This window comes from Giraffa tippelskirchi, chromosome 12, assembly GCF_054371585.1.
Source record: "Giraffa tippelskirchi isolate mGirTip1 chromosome 12, T2T-mGirTip1v1.2.pri, whole genome shotgun sequence".
Taxonomy (NCBI): Eukaryota; Metazoa; Chordata; class Mammalia; order Artiodactyla; family Giraffidae; genus Giraffa; species Giraffa tippelskirchi.
In genome coordinates this window covers 63,477,971-63,495,418 of record NC_137286.1, presented here as the reverse complement: position 1 = coordinate 63,495,418, position 17,448 = coordinate 63,477,971, and the positions used below count along the sequence as shown (strand labels likewise).

Here is a 17,448-nt window from a genome sequence, read left to right as displayed (position 1 = left end):
TACCTGTACTTACAGTTACATTTGTTTGGTATTCACCAGGTGTTGTCATGCTTTTCTACACTTAAATTTAACAACTGTTAGGGACGGCGGAGCCTGGTGAGCTGCCGTCTATGGGGTCGCACAGAGTCAGACACGACTGAAGCGACTTAGCAGCAGCAGCAGCAGCAACTTTTGGAATCGGCTAATAAGAAAGGAACAGGAAACTCACTTTTTTATACTTTAAAAAAATACATATTACTTTTTGTATTTCCTTATTCTCAAAAATAATTCTATACACCAATATTTGAGGGGATGTGCAACCAACCATGAAATATTAAAGAGCTCTCTGGAAATGTTAAAGTACTAGAATTTCTTTTTTTTTTTTTTAGTTATTTATCTATTTTTTTACTTTACAATATTGTATTGGTTTTGCCATACGCTGACATGAATCCGAATAACCTACTATTTAGAATTGAGGCCATGCTGGCAAATCTAAGTTTTATACAGTGACATTTATATACACAGGAGGAGAATTTCAGATCAAAATCACAGGATTGGAAGAGAACTGAGCTCTCTAATGTGACCCCTGACCCTCACCTCCCTCTGGGTTCTGTGAATATTTCCAAAAGTAAATAAATTATGCTTATTTACCTACCTGAAAAACTATAAAAGGTGAACAAAACTCATGATCTGCCAACATTAAAATGCCATTTTAGCAATGTTTACCTAAGGGTTTATTATGTGACTTATTAGCAGTGAGAGAATCTTATCTCAGTGTAGATCTCAAATGTCATTTACAGAGACCCTTTAGAAATTCCAAATTACCAAACCTATTTCAATTTCCTAGCTTTTAATCATAAATCACTTATTCCAGTCAAAAATTCCATGATTTGAAAACAGAAGCAAATGTGCCACACACATAGTACCAATGACTTATTATTTTGAAATTTTCATCTAACCAACAGTTAAACTGAGTTCAATCTTATGTAGAACTTAATCTAAAATAAAACCAAAAATCACATTAGTATTCAGCAGACAGACAAAATATATTCATAATTATCATGAACACATATTTTCAGTTTAATTTATTACATTTCACCTATCAAATGTTAGCAACTAAACTCCTAAAATCTGAATTAAGAATAACAAAAGACCATTAGCTTCTAATTTAACTTCAAAAATGCTTTTAAAATTTCACAAAATATAATTTTAGTGAACTAGACTGTATCTATTAAAAGACAGAAAACTGTCTCTCTAAAGACCGTCTCTACTTGAAGGACACAAGATTAAACACCGAGCACACTTAACCGTCTGTTAATGTGGGTACAATACCTCACTGTAGCCGAACTACAGATTTTCTTTTGAGCAGTTATCGTAATATTTCTCTAACTGGAGGGGAAAAAATGCAATTTTGATCAATCAGTATACGAACATTCATTCATCCAACACTCACAAATGCCTGAATCTGCAATGAAAAAAACCACTGACTTTTCTCATTGAATCTTCAATTCAAAAGTAATTATTTAGTATCAGATAAGATAAGTACTTACTGAGGAAAAGCCAAATTCAATAACCGTACCATACAAGAAAGCCCTATACTGGTAAATACAAGATTCTCAAGGAAGGTTTCCCTGAGTAATATTTAAGCTGAGCCCAAAAGAATGGATAAAAATTGCTAGCTAACTGTATACTCAGTTCAGTTCAATTCATTCACTCACTCAGTCGTGTCCGACTCTTTGCAACCCCATGGACTGCAGCACACCAGGCTTCCCTGTCCATCACCAACTCTCGGAGCTTGCTCAAACTCATTCCATCGAGTCAGTGATGCCATCCAACCATCTCATGCTCTATCGTCCCTTTCTCCTCCCGCCTTCCGTCTTTCCCAGCATCAGGGTCTTTGCCAATGAGTCAGTTCTTCGCATCAGGTGGACAAAGTAATGAAGCTTCAATTTCAGCATCAGTCCTTCCAATGAACATTCAGGACTAATTTCCTTTAGGATGGACTGGTTTGATCTCCTTGCTGTACAAGGGACTCTCAAGAGTCTTCTCTAACACCACAGTTAATAAGCATCAATTCTTCAGCACTCGGGTATCTTCATGGTCCAACTCTCACATCCACACATGACTACTGGAAAAACCATAGCTTATACGAACCTTTGTCGGTAAAGTCATCTCTGCTTTTTAATATGCTGTCTAGGTTGGTCACAGCTTTTGTTTCAAGGAGCAAGCATCTTTTAGTTTTATGGCTGCAGTCACCATCTGCAGTGATTCTAGAGCCCAAGAAAATAAGTCTCTCACTGTTTCCCTTCTTTCCCATCTATGAGCCATGAAGTGATGGGACCAGATGCCATGATCTTCAGTTTTTGAACACTGAGTTTTAAACCAGCTTTTTCACTGTCCTCTTCTTTCATCATGAGGCTCTTTAGTTCTTCACTTTCTGCCATAGGGTGGTGTCATCTGCATATCTGAGGTTATTAATATTTCTCCCTGCAATCTTGATTCCAGCTTGTGCTTCATCCACCCCGACATTCCACATGATGTACTCTGCATATAAGTTAAATAAGCAGGGTGACAATATACAGCCTTGACATACTTCTTTCCCAATTTTTAGCCAGTCTGTTGTTCCACGTCCGGTTCTAACTGTTGCTTCTTCACCTGCATACAGGTTTCCTCAGGAAGCAGGTTAAGATGGTGAGGTATTCCCATCTCTTGAAGAATTTTCCACAGTTTGCTGTGATCCATACAAAGGCTTTATCATAGTAAATGAAGCAGAAGTGGATGTTTTTCTGGAACTTGCTTGCTTTTTCAATGATCTAACTGATGTTGGCCAATTGGATACCTGGTTCCTCTGCCTTTTCTAAATCCAGCTTGAATACCTGGAAGTTCTCGGTTCACATACTATTGAAGCCTGGCTTGGAGAATTTTGAGCATTACTTTACTAGCGTGTGAGGTGAGTGCAACTGTTTGAACATTCTTTGGCATTGCCTTTCTTTGGAATTGGAACAAAAACTGACCTTTTCCAGTCCTGTGGCCACTGCTGAGTTTTCCAAATTGGCTGGCATATTGAGTGCAGCACTTTCACAGCATCATCTTAGAGGATTTGAAATAGCTCAGCTGGTATTCCATCACCTCCACTACCTTTGTTCGTAGTGATGCTTCCTAACACCAACTTGACTTTGCACTCCAAGATGTCTGGCTCTAGGTGAGTGATCACACCATTGTCGTTATCTGGGTCATGAAGATTTTTTTTTTGTATAGTTCTTCTGTGTATTCTTGCCACCTCTTCTTAATATCTCCTGCTTCTGTTAGATCCATAGCATTTCTGTCCTTTATTGACCCCACCTTTGCATGAAATGTTCCCTTGGTATCTCTAATTTTCTTGAAGAGATCTCTAGTCTTTCCCATTCTATTGTTTTCCTCTATTTCTTTGCACTGATCACTGAGGAAGGCTTTCTTATCTCTCCTTGCTATTCTTCGGATATCTGCATTCAGATGGGTATATCTTTCTTTTTCTCTTTTGCCTTTCGCTTCTCTTTTCTCAGCTATCTGTAAGGCCTCCTCAGACAACCATTTTGCCTTTTAGCATTTCTTCTTCTTGAGAATGGTTTTGATCACCACCTCCTGTACAATTCACTAACCTTCGTCCGTAGTTCTTCAGACACTCTATCTATCAGAGCTAATACCTTGAATCTATTTGTCACTTCCACTGTATGGTCATAAGGGATCTGATTTAGGTCACACCTGAATTGTCTCATGGTTTTCTCTACTTTCTTCAATTGAAATCTGAATTTTGCAATAAGGAGTTCATGATCTGAGCCACAGTCAGCTCCTCGTCTTGTTGTGCTGACTGTATAGAGCTTCTCCATCTTCGGCTTCAAAGAATATAATCAATCTGATTTCAGTATTATCCATCAGGTGATGTCCATGTGTAGAGCCTTCTCTTGTGTTGTTTGAAGAGTGTTTGCTATGACCAACGCGTCCTCTTGGCAAAACTGTTAGCCTTTGCCCCACTTCATTTTGTACTACAAGGCCAAGCTTGCTTGTTACTCCAGGTATCTTTTGACTTATTTTTGCATTCTAGTTAGTTCTAGAAGGCCTAGTAGGTTTTCAAAGAACCATTCAACTTTAGCTTCTTTGGCATTAGTGGTTGGGGCATAGACTTGGATTACTATGAAACTGAATGAACAGAGACCATTCTGTTGTTTCTGAGACTGCACCCAAGCACTGCATTTTCAGACTCTTTTGAGGACTATGAGAGCTACTCTACTTCTTCTAAGGGATTCTTGTCCACAGTCTAAGCAGACGGAAATGCAATGGGCGAAAGGTTTCCAACAAGGAGGCTGGATAGCTCAAAAAACTGAACACCAGGCCAGTACTGTTAGATGGTTCTGAAAAGGAGAATGTGAGTCAAATCTGAGGAAGCAGAGAGAATTCAGATCTCATAGGACCTTGTAGATTAATTAAGGATTCCCATTTTATTCTAAAAGCAACAGAAAGTCACAAAATAATTTTAATTTTAAACAGTGATAAAATAAGACTTGTATTTTTAAAAGATCACTAGAGAAAGAATCAGTTGCTTACAATAATCTAAAAGATTCACAAACTATTAGTAGTGATGGGAGGTCCCCCAAGTTAATGGCTACAAAATCAACACCACCAATGATCAAATGTAATAGAAAAAAATATCTAGGAATAAATTCAATAAAGTGTAAAAGGAATTTATGAAGAAAACTGTAAAATTCACAAGAATAAATAAATGGCAATGTATATACTATGTCAATTCTCAAGTTAATACTCAATGCAATTCCCAATAATGTCCCCAAAGAAACTTGATACACTGGTTTTAAATTATTATGGAATATTTTATTCCATGTATATTCCATAATATATATTTGGAATATATATATGGAATGTATATATTACGGAATAACTTACGTGAAATATATATTTCACATATATTATTCCATATATGTTACGGATTAAATGGAAGAATGAAAGTCTAAGAAAAACAAACAGCTCTGAAAATAAGAGAGTTAAGTTTTGACTCACAGATTTCAAAACTTAATATAAAGTTATTTGAAATAAAGTAATGCAGTAACAGCGCTTAAAGAAAATAAAATAAAGAAATTAAAACCAAACCCAAGCATTTGGTAGCTGAAACAGATGATACTAAAGAAAATTAATGAGGAAAGGATCCAATGGTTAATGCTGAGACTAGTTTTTCATACCAAAAAAAACCTGACTCCTAACTCCCTCCCAGATTGCTGCTGCTGCTGCTGAAGTCGCTTCAGTCGTAACAGACTCTGTGCGACCCCACAGACGGCAGCGCACCAGGCTCCCCTGTCCGTGGGATTCATCCAGGCAAGAACACTGGAGTGGCTTGCCATTTCCTTCTCCAATGCATGAAAATGAAAAGTGAAAATGAAGTCGCTCAGTCGTGTCCAACACTTAGCGACCCCATGGACTGCAGCCTACCAGGCTCCTCCATCCATGGGATTTTCCAGGCAAGAGTACTGGAGTGGGATGCCATTGCCTTCTCTGAATCTAACCTGAGACAAGCCAAAACGACTCCCACAGACTGACCTAAATGCAAAAAGATATATAACAAAAACCTCCCAACGATTAGCAGTATTAAAATTAAAATTTTAAATTAAATTAAAAAATTAAAATTCAATAAAAAACAGAAATCATAAGACTCATGAGCTTCAATTCAAAAACTGAAATATTATATCCCAGAAGAGAATACCACAGTGGATATTAAGTAACCATTTTCTATGTTACTATTATTCTAATGACTAACCTTAACTTTCCTGGCTGCATTATAAATTAAGAATGCTGGATGAGATGCTCTCCAAGATCCTTTATAATGTAAAGGTTGTATTAACAGTGTCTTTTTTCCTTTTAAAACATTAATTCATGAGACATTTAAAACATGGAGTAATAAAATTCATATCTATATCCAGCACCCAGAATTAATAAATCAGGCAAATGGAAATTAAAATGAGATATCATTTCACACCCATTAAATTTGCAAAAATGTTAAAATCTGACAATTTCAAGTACAAGCTAGGACACTAGAAAAAGAAATGTCCATATACTGCTGATAAGCATATACTGACATTTTAGAGGAGAATTTAGCAATATCTAGTAAAGTTAAAGATATTCACAATCTATTTCTCAGCAGTTTCACTTCCATGAATCTTTCTATAAAGAAATACATGCACAAAGAAATGTGTACAAATGATCACTGCAGCAGAAAAGGAAACTCAAAATATCCAATAGTGAGACACACATATTTGAAATATTGTACAATGGAGTACTATATAGCAGTTAAACTAAAAAAACTAGAACTACATGTATCAACATACATATGCCAAAAAATAGTAAAAAAAAAAAAAAAAACCCTCAAAGATACGCACAATAACACTTTGCAAAAATTTTAAAACCCAAAATCCAACACCACATATATCATTCACAGATACATGTACATATATACAGTAAAAGTATAAACACTGATATGAAATTCAAGAATGCTGGAATCATTATTACCTTGGGTAAAGAGAGAATGGAATAGGACTTGGGCATGAGGTGGCTACAAGTGAATATGTAAGACTGCATTTGTTTCTCAAAGGATCAAAACTTGCATAATTTATACTTCTGAGTGGTGAGTAAATGAGTATTTGCTATATTATTTACTCTGTGTTTTAAATGTTTTTAATTAAAATACACATATATATTTTAAAAAGAAGCAAGTGAACATATAATATCCAAGCTGAAGATTACCCTGGAGATCACCTAATCCAACCTGTTTGCTTTATAAAAGAACTAAGCAAAGATGTCAGAATAAAAACACAAAATTAATACTATTGTAAATTACTGCCATTTTAAACACAGTAGGTAGCTAAACAAGCACATACAGGAACTAGATCTTAATTGTTTGAAAGAAAACCTTAGTAGGCTGAAGAGTGATCAGCGCCAATTTCTCAAAATCTGGTGCGCACGTGCCCGCACACACAGCCTCCTAGAAATGCCTTGTCAATTCAGGGCAAGCACAGGCAGTGAAGTGAGCCTCTGGCCCAAGCCCAGGCTGGCCTCTAGCTCATCTTCACTTAAAATTATTTAAAGTTCTGAAGCCTAGAGTTCATTAGTCCCAAGAGCTATCTAAAAGTAGTCCTGAACTAACTAGAAAGTAGTTCATTTATCCAACACTTACAAATATCTAAACGAGTACATGAAGAAAAGAGAGACAGCAAGTATTTACTGTTCACGTAGAACTTTCAATCCGGAAGTAAATAAATCATTTCATTTCAGCTGAGATAAGTGACCTACCTATTTTCCAACTGAGAGCCATCTATTTCTAAATTCACCCCTCCCTACCTTTCATCTACCCAAAAGATCAAAGAGGAATTTTGAGAGGGAGGGAGTAGATTGACTCTTCACTGAGTTAAATGAAACTCTAAGGTTTTGCTTTTTCATTTTGAAGATAATTTGAAATATACTACACTGGGTAATAATTAAATTTAAAGAAATAGAAGACTTTAAATGCAGAAATCTAGTTTTATGTATATAGAAGTCTAACATCAGTTCAGCTTTTCTTTTACACTTAAGTGTTCTCAATTTCCATATTATATCAACTTTTAAGAAGCAGTTCCATTTTACCAAGCACAATATACCCCTATGTTAGCTACCAATTTTATCCATTTAATTTTCTATTTTCCTTTTCTATTCTTTAAACATGTTTAGTATGTCCTAGTCCATTTAGGCTGCTTATGTAACAAAACATCATAGACTGGGTGGTGTATAAACAACAGAAATTTATTTCTCACAGTTCTGGAGCCAGGAAGTCCAAATTAAAGCAACAACACATTTGATATCTGGCGAAAATCAGCTTCCTGCTTCATAGATGACGGTCTTCTGGCTATATCCTCACATGACAGAAAAAGGGAAGGGGAGCTCTTTGGAGTTTTTCAAAGGGCACTAATTCCATCAGAAGGGCTCCATTCTGAAAACCTTATCACCTCCCAAAGGCTCCCACCACCTAACTCCATCACAACGGCAGCAGGGTGAGCAGGTTAGGAGGGGTGTTAGGATTTCAGTTTTTGAATGGGGGGTGGGGGGCGGTGCAGAAACTCTCCGTCTTATAGCCACAGCAAAATGTGTAAAAAAATTAATATCAATGAAGCAGCTTAACTAATTAGGAAAGCTTCACATTTCTTAAGAGCTCTACATTTGGATTATCTTTAACAGCATAGTTTTTCATCACCAACACAGAATACAACTCATCTCAGAAAACTAGAAAAGAAAAATTTTATCTAATTATGCTTTGTGTGAAATAGGATTTATCAATCAGTATACATGTCAAATACAATAGCTGCTCAAGACACCTTTTGTTTTTAATTCTCAAAACAAAAACTTTACTTATTAGCAAAGGTAAATATTTAGTATCCCTACTCATGGCACACCATAAGGTTATGAATATTGACAAATACACACAAGGCACAATAAATAGAATTCCTAAGAAAAAATACTAAGGCAATAAGCTAGAAATTAACCTGTATTTCTCCCTGTGACCTATTAGCTCTATAGAGAAAACACTGCTGAGCGTCTCATCCTTTCTCTTTCGAAGAACAGAATTATGCTTTACATATAAGAGATAAGAAAGTGTTTTTCGGAAAGTATGAAGAAATTCCTGTAGTGGTATCTGCAGTGCTAGAGCAATCATCTGAGAAGGAAATAAAGAACATCACTTTTAGAAAGGGTGCTAGAGAGTACAAAGAAGTGACAAAATGTGACACTTGTCCATACAGAGTGGTACACACATGATCATTATATTATTCTCTGTACTGTCTGTATATTTAATTTGGAAGGAAAATTTAGGATTTACTCCGTATCACAAAGAATATAAAAATAAATGAGTTAGCATATTGGCTATCTCACAAGGGCAATTTTTTTTAACTGAAGGATAACTGCTTTACAGTATTGCATTGGTTTCTATCAACATGAATTAGCCATAGGTTGACCCATGCCCCTCCCACATGAATATCTGTTTTAAAATAGGGTAAAAACTCATCTCTATGGGATAAATACATACACCTCCCCATTCCAGCCCTGTAGGTTGTTACAGAGCACTGTTTGAGTTCCCTGAGTCACACAGCAAATTCCCATTCGCTATTTGCTGCTGCTGCTAAGTCACTTCAGTCGTGTCCGACTCTGTGCGACCCCATAGACGGAAGCCCACCAGGCTCTGCCGTCCCTAGGATTCTCCAGGCAAGAACACTGGAGTGGGTTGCCATTTCCTTCTCCAGTGCGTGAAAGGGAAAAGTGAAAGTGAAGTCGCTCAGTCGTGTCCGACTCTTAGCGACCCCATGGACTACAGCCTACCAGGCTTCTCCGTCGATGGGATTTTCCAGGCAAGAGTACTGGAGTGGGGTGCCAATGCCTTCTCCACATTCGCTATTTACATATGGTAATATATGTTTCCACCTTAGTCTTTCTGCCATACTGCCCACCCTCTCCTTCCCCCGGCCCCGCCCCCACAGCCGCATCCATAAATCTGTTGTCAAAGCCTGCGTCTCCATTGCTGCTCTGGAAATAGGGTCATCAGTACCATCTTTCTAGATTCCAAATACATGCATTAGTATACAGTGATTGTTTTTCTCTTTCTGACTTACTTCACTCTGTATAATAGGCTCTAGGTTCATCCACCTCATTAGGACTGACTCAAATGCGAGCCTTTTTATGGCTGAGTAATACTCCATTGTATGTGTGCGCCACAGCTTCTTTATCCATTTACCTGTTGATGGCCATCTAGGTTGCTTCAACGTCCTAGCTATCCTGAACAGGGCTGCAATGCACACTGGGTCACGTGCCTTTTTTCAATTTTAGTTTCCTCAGGGTATATGCCAAGCAGTGGGATTGCTGGGTCATGTGGTTTTATTCCCAGTTTTTTAAGGAATCTCCACACTGTTCCCCATAGTGGCTGTATCAATTTTCATTCCCACCAACAGTGCAAGACGTTTTCTCTACGCCCTCTCCAGCATTTACTGTTTGTAGATTTTCTGATGATAGCCATTCTGACAGGTCACAAGGGCAATTCTAAGAGCATCTTCTCACATTCAAGAGGGAGGCTGCTGTCCATGTGCCGCAACTACTGTGCCTGCACACTCCAGAGCCCACACACCATAACTAGAGAAGCCACACAACGATGAAGACCCAACACAACCAAACCAAAAACAAAAAAAAGAGGGAGGCTGCTGAGGTAGAAGTCTATTAGAAACTTGAAATGGATAACCTGTTCTTTTTGATACAAGGAGACAAAAGTTATCCAATGAAAAATTATGGGTAAAGGACTGGCAGCATCTTCATTCAGCCTCTAGCTACATAACTGGTGTGCAACACTACTTTTCTTGAGTGTGAAATTTTGAATTACTCAAACTATGTAAAAAGGGCACCTATTAAGAACTAAAAAGAGCTACAAGCCTACACACCACAAAGAGGTCAAAAAAAGTTTCATGTTTTATTTATGTAACATAAAGGGATCTGTGCTTGACTAACCTCAACTGATACCAAAGGGGAAGATCAACTTCTGGAGCACAATGAGAGAAAGGTCGCCACAGTGCTCTCCACACTGGCTGGCCAAGAGTCCCACTGAAGGGAGATTTGTATCCTGCTTGTGGAAGTGTTCAGAGCTCCTATACCACCACCTTTGTGCTTTATTTGCAGCACAGATGTTGACTTTAATTAATGAAGTCTTACACAGGATTCTCTTCTATTATCCACATCTGACAGATATCTGAGATTCCAGCAGATTTCCTAAAACTGAACTTCAGGAATAATCTTACCTAGTAAGATTCTAGTAAGATTGGAGTAGGAAATGGCAAGCCACTCTAGGATTCTTGCCTGGAAAATTCCATGGACAGAGGAACCCGGCAGGCTTCAGTCCAAAGGATCACAGAGAGTGGGACAGAACAATTGAGCAGAGCACAGTAAGATTCTGTCTCCAAAACTTTTTCTTTCAGGTCAACCTTATAATTCACTTGCTATTTATCACATCAACAGGAGAGGTCAAAAGTAAAGCAAATTACAGAATTGATTTGACTTTGGACTAACAATACTATTAAGATCTGCTGTTTATTTCTAATGTATTACCAAATACAAAATAAATGCACATACTAAGTAGTTCCCCAAAAAATATGGCTATGGAAAGGTTAAAAATTTAAGTAGAGAAAACATGAAAATATACCAAGGTTCCAATCACCTGTCCATCACTAATCAACTTGTTTTCTTGGGCAAATCACTAACGCAGTTATAAGGTCACTTTGTAGTTATGAATCTACTTTTTCGAGAATGATCTCATTTGAAAATCATAACCCTCAGCAACAAAGCAAGTATCACCTTTACTTGACAGAGAGCCAAGGCTCTGAATGCTAAATGGCTTGCTCGTGCCCACCAGGAAATTGGAGAAGAATGAACCCACGATCTTCTGACACCAAAGCCAGCGCTTCTTCCTCCACATTGATGCTTCTCCACGGCTGCTGTTCACAGAACCTGTGGAGGCTCTGAAGGACTTAGAATTTCATATAAAACTTTAGGATGTACACAGTCACAAGACTTAGAATCAAGCAGTAGTAGCTGTCAGCTAAATTTCATGTGCAAAATGTAGTAGTCAAAAAAAAAAAAAATACTAGCCTTATTTCTTTTTCAAATAGACCTATACTTAATGATATTTTTTTAACTTCCCACCCATAATGCTATTTACATATTAAAGGTAAGAGATAACTTAGATCAAAGCACTATAAGTGACATTTCTGAGATTAAATGAAAAGTTAGCAAAGAAATTTATCATGTATTTATTAACAAGTCATCTCATTAAAAATCTGTTTAAATAGAATCTTTAAGTATTTCAAACATCGCACATTTTGAACACAGGATATAGGCTTGTAGATTAACACTACTTGCACTTACTATAATTTTTCTTTATTTCCTATATTAGAAGAAAAAGTCCCATTTCTTCCAGTAACTGCTATGGTCAGAAAAGGCATCTTGTTGAAGGTTGTTTTCTACTAATATCATGTGTGTGTGCTGTCATATTGTTGACCCCATGGACTGTAGACAGCCAGGCTCCTCTGTCCATGGAATTCTCCAGGCAAAAATACTGGAGTGGGTTGCCATTTCCTACTCCAGGGCATCTTCCCAACCCATCTCTTGGGTCTCCTGCATTGGCAGGCAGATTCTTTACCAATATGCCACCTGGGCAGTGATATTCTACTAATGCTATGATATCCTACTAATATCATAGAAAACATGTAATTGCAAAAAGGTGGGTGAGTATTCTCAAAGTAAAGTTTAACACCCCTCCCAACAGATAGGACAAAACAGTACAACTGTGTGCAGAGTCCTGAACTAGGGTCCAGAGGCTCAAAATGTGCCCTGGCTCTGGCACCTGGTGACTTTAAGAAAATCATGTTAAAGGTGTGCAATTCAATTTCCTCATGTATGAAACAGGAATAGTCCCCCTCACAGAGAAGGCAATGGCACCCTACTCCAGTACTCTTGCCTGGAAAATCCCACGGACGGAGGAGCCTGGTAGGCTGTAGTCCGTGGGGTTGCGAAGAGTCGAAAGGACTGAGCAACTTCACTTTCACTTTTCACTTTCATGCATTGGAGAAGGAAATGGCAACCCACTCCAGTGTTCTTGCCCGGAGAATCCCAGGGACGGGGGAGCCTGGTGGGCTGCCATCTATGGGGTCGCAGAGTCGGACACGACTGAAGGGATTTCAGCAGCAGCAGCAGCCCCACTCAGGGCTACAACGGGCTTCCCTGATAGCTCAGTTGGTAAAGAATCCACCTGCAATGCAGGAGACCCCAGTTTGATTCCTGGGTCAAGAAGATCCCCTGGAGAAGGGATGGGCTACCCACTCCAGTATTCTTGGGCTTCCCTTGTGGCTCAGTTGGTAAAGAACCTGCCTGCAATGAGGGAGACCTGGGTTCGATCCCTGGGTTGGGAAGGTCCCCTAGAGAAGGGAAAGGCTATTCACTCCAATATTCTGGCCTGGAGAATTCCATGGACTGTATAGTCCATGGGGTTGCGAAGAGTTGGACAAGACAGAGTGACTTTCACTTTCATGCCTACAACTTCTATGAATTTATAACCAGATGACAGAATGACAATCATCTCAGAAAAATACCACAGTATGTACAGGCAACTGCCAAAGTAAATTTATTTTCTTTATACATATATATACACACACACACACTCACACACTATGGGCCAGATATTGAGTGGAGGATTGGGACCGAAATATGAAGAATCTAACATGTGACAGACAGTATATAAAGGAAGGAGTGCAGCAATATTCTTTAGAATAAGAGCTGTGAGTGGGAGGCATTGAGTCCACAGACCTGCCGAAGGACTAGAAGGACACCAGGAGAATGGAGTTCCATTGTTTGACAGACTTTCACAAAATATGGTGTTATGTGGAGGATCTCACTAGGACTGTGCACTTTCAAAAGACAGAGACATAAGTCCTGTCTTTATAGTCCTTACACTCAGCTCAGCTCAGAGTAGCCACAGTAGATGCCTAATAAATGTTAGCTGACTGTTTACTGATAACTAAGTCACCCATACTCTGGTAACACACTCTCTGGTAAACAGGAGTCCTTGCCCTTAAAGACTGAGTTCAAAACCAGTGACCAAGGAAAACAATGTAGAGGATAATACGCTAGAGTCCACTATAGATAAGGTGACTTAAGAACATTTAGAAAAAATGAGTAGGAAGACTTCAAAGGATAATACTTTGTGCCTACGTGATGGGCCATTTCACATACTTTAATCCTCACAACTCTAAAGTTAGTTTCACCACCCCATTTTACAGATGACAAAACTTGCAGCTCAAAATTAAGTCACTTGTCAAGTGTCAAGACAACTAGGGAAAGACAGAATCAAATGTAGGATCTAATTCCAAAGCTATTTTCACTATACACACCATACGGTCTTTGGTTTTTATACTTTACCTTTACATTTGTAGTGGAGAGAAAGCACAGACTGCCAAAAGCAGCCAAAGCTTTGTTGTCCTGAATTATCATGAAAAGAGCATCTAAGACTTTACCCAAGAATTTTAACTGAAAAAAATCACTTCTGAAAATGTGTCTTCATAAATATGAGAAAATTAATTTTTTAATAACTGCATATGTACTTAATGTCATGTTTCTACATTTTGACCTATACAAGTATAGGTCTAAACAAAAGGGCACAACATGACTGAAGAACATGACAAGTAATCATTTAAGAAAACAGACACTTACTTGTAAGTACCATTTCAAGTGCTTGGGTTGAAAAATTTAGGTTTTGATCCAAAGTTTTGGGTTATTCCACTGACTGCATATCGAGACAAACAACAAATTATTCCAAATATTTAAGGGGAGAGACAATTGTTTTTGGAGAGGAGAGTGGAGGAGTCATTTAGAAACTACAGTGTAGGGAACAAAACTGATTAAATGTTACATGTCAGAGACACCAGTTAGGTACCCAACAAATCCTGTTAAATGGACTGGGCAAGTGGGATAACAAAGTATCTTCCTTTCACTTCTGACTAACTACATGCTATTTTTTAAACCATGAAAAAAAAAACCCTGCAAATTTAAGAAATAGAAAAGCAGCTCATAAAACTTGTGAAAAGTAATTACAATACTGTAATTTGTATCTCTGTGTAAAGCTAAAACTCTTCAGTAACCCAGCAATGTCAGAAGACGTGTACCTGCTACTAAGCACATTAACGCTAGTTAGCAAATACTGACACAGTAAGAGTTTCATAGTTTACACTGTAATTTTATAAACAGACATCATTATTTCTTCAAGACTTCTTGTTTCTGTTCTGTCATGATTAACATGACAGCTTAACGGGGTTCTGGTCATTCTCAGGGCTTTATCAGCACCATCATTAATATTCATTTCATTAAAAATATGGTAAGTAGCTCAGATTTACAAGCAGGATCTAACTCTAAAGTTATTTCCACTTCTTTTTTATCTTACTAAATTCTAAACTTTTTCACATGGTTTACAAAACAATCTCTTAGGTAAGGGTACTTGCTAGTCAAGAGGTGTGAGATAAACACTTCCCTCCTTCTGGACCAATTTATTTGACATGATTTACTGCGTACTTCAAGTGCATTTCACAGGTAACTTTTTAACAGTTGCACTTCTGAAGTTTAGGTCATTTCCATTTCAACCTCCTTTCTCCGCCCCCCCACCCCGCCCCCGCCAAAAATCTGGAGTAATTTCCTTTTTTCAATATTGCAGACAGTGGAATGATCCGAAATTATGGGTCATACCCGAATTCCCTTTTGATTGATGGAAAGTAACTTTGGACTGTAAATCCCATATGCCATTAGTTTACCTTTTCAGCAGCACCCTAGCCACTTAATAAATATAACACCAAACAGGCTTTGTAATTATTTTTTAACATGTCCACAGGATTTTAAAAAAAATTCGGAAACTAAATTATCTTTCAAGGATCCTAAGACTAACCAAACAGCGTTCACATTAAAATTACTTTTACCAATTTTATGGACTAAAACGTCTGTCGCATTAACAGCAAAACCCTCCAACATAATTACGAGTCCCTTTTATTTTCACAACTGGAAAAAAAGCGGGCGCGGGGGGGTGTGGGGGGGCAACTTGCAGGTTTGCATTTAATGTCTCCAGCAAACCCAGTAGCTCAAGTTTAATTTCAGAATCGCGATGAGTTCTGTGGACACAATCCTTGGGCTTGATTTACCACTTCATTCGCCCTCCCTCCCCAAGAGTCCACCTCCAAAAAACCCCAACCCGCCAAAGCACACGTCTAAACATTTTTTCACCCGTAAGGCCCAAACCCCGAAAACGGCGAGAGTCAGAGCTCCCCTAGGGCGGAGAAGGCCAGCCGGCCCGTAGCCCGGGGCCCGGGCCGGTGGGGAGAACCCGCTCGGAGGAGGGCCACCTACCGACAGCCCGCACGCCCCGCCCCGGGCCCGCTCGCGTCCTCTCGGGCGACGAAACCCTCCCTCCGGCGGCGCCCAGCCAGGACTGACAGTCACGGCGGCCGCCGCGGCGGACAGAGGCCTAGTCCTGGCACCGGCCTCTCCAGACCAAGCGCCCCGCGCACCCGCCCCGAAGGCGGCAGGCGTCCCTGCCCTCGCCGGAGCCGACCCCGCAGGGCACTCGGGCGGCCGCGGGGACAAAGGGGGCGCCGCCGGCCCGGGCCCGTTCTCCCCGGCGCAGGCCGTCCTCGGCCACACTGACCTGTCGTCGCCCCCGCGCCTGGGCCGCGGCCCCCGCAGCAGCGGCCGCCTCGCTGGTCGTCGTCGCCCTCGCCCACCGCCTCCGCCCGCCACCGCCTCGTTCCCTGTCGCTGCCGCCACCGCCGGCGCTCATGCGGGACCCGCGCTTCCTTCTCCGGAGTCCGAGACCGGGAAAGGGGGCGCAGCGGCCGTAGAAAGCCCCGCGCCCGTCGCCCGCCGCCGCTCCGCTGCTGTCCGTCCGCGCCGGGGGTCACAGGGCCCGCCTGCGGGGCTCGGAGCGAGCGCCGAGGGGCCCGCCTGTAGGGCTCGGAGGAGCCGAGGGAAGCGCCGCCGCCCGCGGGCTTCAGCGTCCGTCGGCAGAAGCGAAGCGCAAGTGGCGAGGCGGCGGATGGCGAGCGCCCGAGCCGGCGGAGGGCTACGCAGAGACAGGGTGCGCGAGCGAGCGGAGGGCGCTGTGTCGATGGTCCCGCGAAGGCGAGTCGAGCTCTATCGTCTCCTGCAGTCACCCCGAGCCGAGCGCCACCATCTTGGAAAAAACGCGGATCTCACGGCCGCGGCGCAAGCCGGGAGGACTGGCTGGGCGGGCCGAGTATCCCGGCAGGCAGCGCGCACCGCCTGGCCGGGCGAGGGCTCCCGGCCTGGACGCAGGGGCGCGGGGCGGGGCCGGGGCGCGCGCGGGAGGGCACCGCGCTCTGCTCCGTCCCCAGTCGTCGGCTCCGCCCCCCTCCCGCTTGCCGTCGTCGCAGCGCAAAGGCAGCTGGGAAAGGGAAGTGGCTCGCTGGCTGCTCCTTGCAGTCCCACCAGGGTCGGTCGCCATCTTTGCAAAGAGGAGAGGGGGCAGTTCCTCGGTTAAGCCCCTGCGGTCTGTTACCTGACAGAAAGCAGGCGGTACACTTGGGATTCCCCCCTGGAGCCCTCTGGAGTGTTGGCGAGCCCCGTGGGCTATCTAACCAGGGAACGTGCCTGAAGTTGGACGTTCCCGATTTTGTTGGGAAATCGCTTTCGAAATTTCGCCAAGCGGGTTTGGTAGCTGCCAACCTCGCAGTGGGACAGAGCCCTTCACATTCTAGGTCGCCGACCCGACCCCTTTCTGCTCTGAGCTGCTTTTGTAAACATTGCAGTAGTAGGCCGAGAGTGCGGACCAGCTTTCAAGGGACCAAGGTCATCTGCTTAGGACTTTTGCCTGCAAAC

General features: G+C 41.2%; 1 protein-coding gene across 15 annotated transcripts in view; it reads right to left on the bottom strand.

The window, feature by feature from the left end:
- The window catches only part of UBE3A (ubiquitin protein ligase E3A), a 94,656-nt gene extending 77,852 nt beyond the window's left edge, over positions 1-16,804 (bottom strand). For all 15 annotated transcript variants that reach the window (XM_081552063.1, XM_081552059.1, XM_081552061.1 and 12 more), the window contains exon 1: positions 16,259-16,804. The gene's annotated coding sequence lies outside the window, so the exon portion shown is untranslated. The remainder of the gene's footprint in view (positions 1-16,258) is intronic.
- Positions 16,805-17,448: the final 644 nt, after the last annotated feature.